We start from the raw sequence: 5,823 nt of genomic DNA, 5'->3' as shown, positions 1-5,823 counted from the left end.
ATAATCTCTACCTCACAGAGAACTTGTGAGAAGTTCAGGAGTTAAGGTGTATAAAAACACTTGGCAAAAGGTTTGGCATATAGTGGCATATAATATGTCTGTGCATGTACTCCAGAAGTTTCTAAAATCTCCGTTTCTGAAGAAGGTTTTCCTAAGTCATTGATGGAGAAGTTGTGAGCTTCCTTCTATCTATATTAGCAGTACCCATAATATTCTCCTTTGCCCTGTTAATAGCTGCTGCTCCTGCTGCTAATTTTGATAATGGTGGTTATGATGGTGATAGTGATAGTATAATGTGGAGAGTAATGACTGGCTCAGACCATATAAAAATAATATAGGTAAAGGAGAATGAGAAAATTACATTAGGAAAGAAACAGAAGCTCTGGCTGGGTTCAAGACTTGTCCTTCCCTGAACTAGTCTCTTTGGGTCCATCCACATAGGCAATCATGCCAAATTCCCAAGGACATTGTTCTGGGGATTATGCAGTCTTTAAGTAGATCCTGCCCAGTATAGGTATTCAAAAGAGTAAGTGCAGAACAAGGCAAGAAAAGAGATGTTCCCATTCATCTAACACAAATACTCCCTGAACATCCTTTTTGGCTACACACAAACCAATCCATTGGCATCTAAGAAATGTGGAATCAACACACTACCCAGTGTGGTTACTTGTTCAGAGCAGTCAGTGAGTGTCCTCAGCTTTGTTAAATAGCAGGGTATTCTCTCTTGTTACTTCAAACCTTCAAAATCTTTAATGGCTTCCTAAACTTTTAATAACAACATGTTCAAATCCCTAAACTAATAATCATGAAACAGTCCCAATACCTTTTCACCTCTACATAGCTGGCACTCCAACCCCATGAACATTCTCCATTTTATATCTCCATGTCTTGCTTATGCTGTTCCCTCAACCTGGAGTGCCCTTTTTGCTCCTCTGCACATCAAAATCCTTCTCTTCCTTTAAGGTCTAGTTGAAGTGTCACATCTTTTCCAAGGTCTTTCTTTAGTCTTCCTGTATTATTTCCCTAAAGCTGTTCAATAAATTACCATAAACTTGGTGTCCTAAAACAACAGAAATTTATTCTTTCCCAGTTCTGGAGCCCAAAAGTCTGAAATCGAGGTGCCTGCAGGGCCATGCTCCCCTCAAGGCTCTAGGGAAGGATCCTTCCTTGCCTCTTCCAACTTCTGTTGGCTCCTGGGATTCCTTGGCTTGTGGCAGCATAACTACAATCTCTGCCTCCATCTTCACATGAGCTTCTTGCCTGTATCTCTATTGTTAATCTTTATATATGAGGCTTGTTGTTGGATTTAGGTTTTATCCAGTTAATCCAGGATGATATTATCTCGAGGTCCATTACTTAATTACATCTGCAAAAATCCTTTTTCCAGATAAATTTACATTCACTGGTATCAACCATTAGAACTTGGACATATCTTCTGGGGGGCCACCATTCAATCCACTACATCCTCCAAGACTGAATTAATATCCTTTTCGTTTGAATTTACTCAGCACATGTGTCTTCTATATCATAAGTGTGTGAAACAAGTCTGTCTCTCTGACCGGAGGGCATGTTCTTCAGTGCCAGGAACTATGTCTTATTCATCTCTGTGTGACCCACTGCTTATTTCAGTGCCTGACATATATTAGGTATTTAATTAATTGTTTATATTTCAAAATGGTTGCTTTACCTTTCACCTCCAGGATAAAGGGAAGCAGCTGTGGAAGGCAGGCTAGGTGCAACAATGTACTTCCTAACCATCAGAGTTATGATGTAGAATAAGTGCTTACCTCTGGGAAAGTATTGGCTCCCCTATCACCAGGAGGCAATTGTAACTACCTGTAGTATTATAGTTCAAACAGCAAGGATTTCTTGGGAGTTCCCAAGTCAAACTATCCTGTCTCCTTTAGCATATCTTTTAGAATTTACTAATTCATTCATTTAATTAATTGAGCCCTTATGTGCCAGACACTAGGCTTGGCATGATACAGAGATACATAAATCTACAAGATATAGGTATTTCCCCTTTTAAGTTTAGAGTCTATCCAGAAAGGAAACATACATACATATGACATTTATGGGGCTGGACATAATCATCTGCAGATAGGTATGACTGATGTACTACTGCTAAGGATAAGTTAAGGAGCCCATTGCCTAAATGGAACCATGGACTCAGTCAGGGAAGGCTGACATTTTTTCTGAAAACATCTATTGTCTTTGGGGTTCATATGATACAGTACTCATTACCCAGGGCGCATATACCCTGCCCATTTCATGGATGAAAATAAAACATGTCTGATTACCACATTTTAACCACCAACCCTTTAAACACAAAAGTAACTCAATTCTTTATATTGAAGTCCTAAGAGGGTAAGGTAGACCACCAAGAGGTCTATTTGCATGATGTTTCCTAAACACACACTACCCACCCACCATGGAAGACACTGTGAATAGGATTTTGGAACTGACAGTCCAGGGTCCCAGAAGCTGGAATTAAGATGGCTGAATAAAGTATGAACCTTTAACAGGATGCCTGAAACTCCTGGAATGAAGTAGGGGAGCGTGGAGTAAGGAGGGGAGAGCTGAAGGATATGTGTTCCCCTTTGGGGCCCAGAGACAAAAAGATAAGGAGCTAAGAATAGGATGGGGGCTGGGTATAGGAAAATACTCTTGCTCACATATTCTCCCACATAAATGAATGAAAAGTAGCCATGGGGGTAAGGGGATAGAAGGAGGAGTCCTGGCACCAAACTAACCAGGGGAGGGATTGGAGCCAGGTGGCTGAACACTGTGACTGAAAAGTAAACTCTTTAACTTTCCTGAGGTGCTGTAATTTTGACCCATGAGATTTATAATACTACCAGTGCACACATGTATGGTGCTTTATAATTTATAAAGTTATTTCACATCTACTTTCACATAGCCTTTGGAGATTGGAAAGAATGACCAAATTCATACCTCCACATGATGCTAGAATTCCGTGTTAATCATTCCATATGATACATAGTGTGGATAAAATGATAATTATTATATACTTACCATTTAACAGGGGAGGAAACAAGCCAAGAAGGTCAAGTGACTTAGCCCAGTGAAATAGTTGATAAGTGATAAAGTTGAACCCTTACTAGAAATACTCAACTATTTGCTGTTCCCAGAAGCTGCATGTTCTTTCATGCTTCTATGCTTTTGCACAAGTTCTTTGTTCTGCCTGACATGTCCTTCCTCCTTCACCTGTCAAGGCCTAATTTAAATGTCACCTCTTTACCCCTTCCCAAAGGAATAATTGGATACTTCCTCTGGGCTCTTATGATACCTAGTATAGTATAAATCTCTATTAAAGCACTTATTTCCATGTATTACAAGTATTTGAGCATGTGTCTGCTCCCACAATAAACTGAGAATTTCTATCTCTTTGAGGGCAGGGACCTTACTTTCTTCTCTTTATTTCTCTGATCCTCTGTCAGTGTTAAGCACTTACATTTGAAGGATAAAATGTCTAAATAAGTGAATGAGCTGAAGTTTTCATGCATACTTTTAAACTAGCCATGGCCCCACAGATGAATGTTCCTAATGGATGTCTCCAAAGAATGACTGGTTCTTTTTTTTTTCTTATGAAAAACACTGCAGTGCTCTTGTGCAGTAACATCGTCTTATAGGAGGGGGAAAAAAACAGTTCTGTTCAAAACAACTCACCAGGTTCTGACAATAACAAAGAACAACATGAGGCTGAGATTTGAGAAGGGAAATAAACTGAGTGCAGACAAATCATACAATTAAATTAAACGGTATCCCTGAAAATAAACAAAACGATTTCAAAACTCACAAGTAGAGGAGAGGCCTTGGTACTTATTTTTAAAAATGTTCATTAAGCTCCAATGATTGTTTGCTGCTATCCTTACCTACAGTCATGCTGAGTAAAGCTATATAGCTAAATGGAAGTTAAACTGTACTCACGAGGTGTTAATGTTACATCGTATTATCTGCAGTCTCTCAGAGAAAGCAAAAGTAACTACAAATAGCGCTATGCCAGAAACTGGTTTCTTGACCAACAATGTCGCTTCAGCATGCAATGAACTGGTTCATTCTAAAGTGGTCACAGCTGTTGATGACAAGAGGCTTTGTATTTTTATATGGCACATCTTTTGGTCCGTGTGAAAACAAGTTTTTTGAATGTTAACTATTCTCTGACACTTTGGAGTTACTGTTGCTCTTCCCATTTCCATTAGGTCAATATATGGTTCATGGCAATACTATACAAGTTTAAAATTTCATTACAGAAAGTAGTCTGGGGTATGACGAGTAACATGTGGCTTGCCTCTGCGAGGTGCTGGGTCAAACTGCAAGAAAGAATATTTTAGAGTATCATCAAGTTCCATGATTGCAGCTTGATTACCACAACGATAACAATAGTTTGGAGCACTGAAAATCGTTACTACATTCCGGTCATGGCACCAGTTATATCCCTCCATCACCAGCTGGTGAGCTCTGGACACCAATGTGAGGCCATTGGCATGATTAAATGTTTCGGAAATGTCTTGCCCAAAGGTATAACCAGCTCCTCGAGGAGATATACCCCAACCACCACGATCATCTGGATCTGACCACAGCAAGTCACACATTGGACCCTCATGAGGAACTTCTTGTAGGCGATCAAGTGCTCTGATGTGATCCAGTGTATCTATGGATGGTGAGAGACCACCATGTAGACAGAATATCTGCCCATCCACCAAGGCAGTGAGAGGAAGATAGTCAAAAAGATCTGTAAAATATTTCCAAACATTTGCATTTCCGTATTTCCTTAAACATTCGTCATAGAAACCATATACTTGTGTGATCTGTCTGCTCTCATGATTTCCTCGAAGAATGGTGATACGTTCACGGTAACGAACCTTAAGAGCTACAAGCAGAGTAACTGTTTCAACTGAATAATATCCTCTGTCAACATAATCTCCCATAAACAAGTAGTTTGTATCTGGTGATTTGCCACCAATTCTAAACAGTTCCATGAGATCATGAAATTGCCCATGTACATCTCCACAGACGGTGACTGGACATCGAACCTCTTGCACATTGGATTCTTTTGTCAGGATTTCTTTAGCCTTTTCGCAGAGGCTCTTGACCTGGGACTCGGACAGCTGCTTGCACTCGTTCAGCTGCTCGATCCACTGGTCCAGCTCCTTGGTGAACACCTTCTCGTCCATGATGCCACCCGCCCGAACCGGCTGCCACTCCGCCCTACTCCCGCGCCGCCGCCCGCACACGGGCCACACGCGCACGCCGCCGCCGGTTCCCGGGGTACCTGTGTGGCTGCTGGCGGCTGCTCGGCGCTAGCGCGAACCCACGAACTCTCCCTGCACTACCCGGCCACCCGCTGCAGCCCTCCTCCGCTCGATCTAGTCCCGGAGCTCGGCTCTCTGACTGGTTCTTTTTTGAGCCTGGCTTAGTCAACATGTTTATCAAAAATATGATGAAGCTGGGTCAATTGCCAGGCTCCTTATTCAATATGAAGTCACCCTGACCAGGACCACTGTCCCTATAAGAGGTTCAGTTCCAGGGTAGGTATAACCCTGAAGACAACTTACCCCACAGAAGATGCCCTATGTCTCCCTGACTGAACTCAGATGGCCCTAAAGATGGGGAGATGGTTGGAGGAGGAAATAGGAAGAGAAAAAAGGAAAGTAGGGAGGGAAAGAGAAAAGACAAGGAGGGAAAGATGCAACGGTGAGAAAGAGCTAGAAGGGAGGGGATATCAGAAATAAGCAGATGTGCCACATTGAATCAGATGATGGATGTTGTGGAAGTTAGCTTAATTGGTACTATCCTCAT

The 5,823-nt window shown here is 41.6% G+C and overlaps 1 pseudogene; it reads right to left on the bottom strand.

Annotated features, from left to right (window-relative positions):
• Positions 1-4,079: 4,079 nt before the first annotated feature.
• LOC114207553 (serine/threonine-protein phosphatase 2A catalytic subunit alpha isoform pseudogene) lies at positions 4,080-5,359 on the bottom strand (annotated as a pseudogene).
• Positions 5,360-5,823: the final 464 nt, after the last annotated feature.

The sequence above is a fragment of the Eumetopias jubatus genome, unplaced genomic scaffold (genome assembly GCF_037043125.1).
Source record: "Eumetopias jubatus isolate StellerSeaLion01/CBP00866 unplaced genomic scaffold, mEumJub1_p1.0 scaffold_11, whole genome shotgun sequence".
NCBI classification, from domain to species: Eukaryota; Metazoa; Chordata; class Mammalia; order Carnivora; family Otariidae; genus Eumetopias; species Eumetopias jubatus.
Note: the sequence above shows the minus strand (reverse complement) of the source record. Positions and strands in the feature narration are given on the sequence as shown.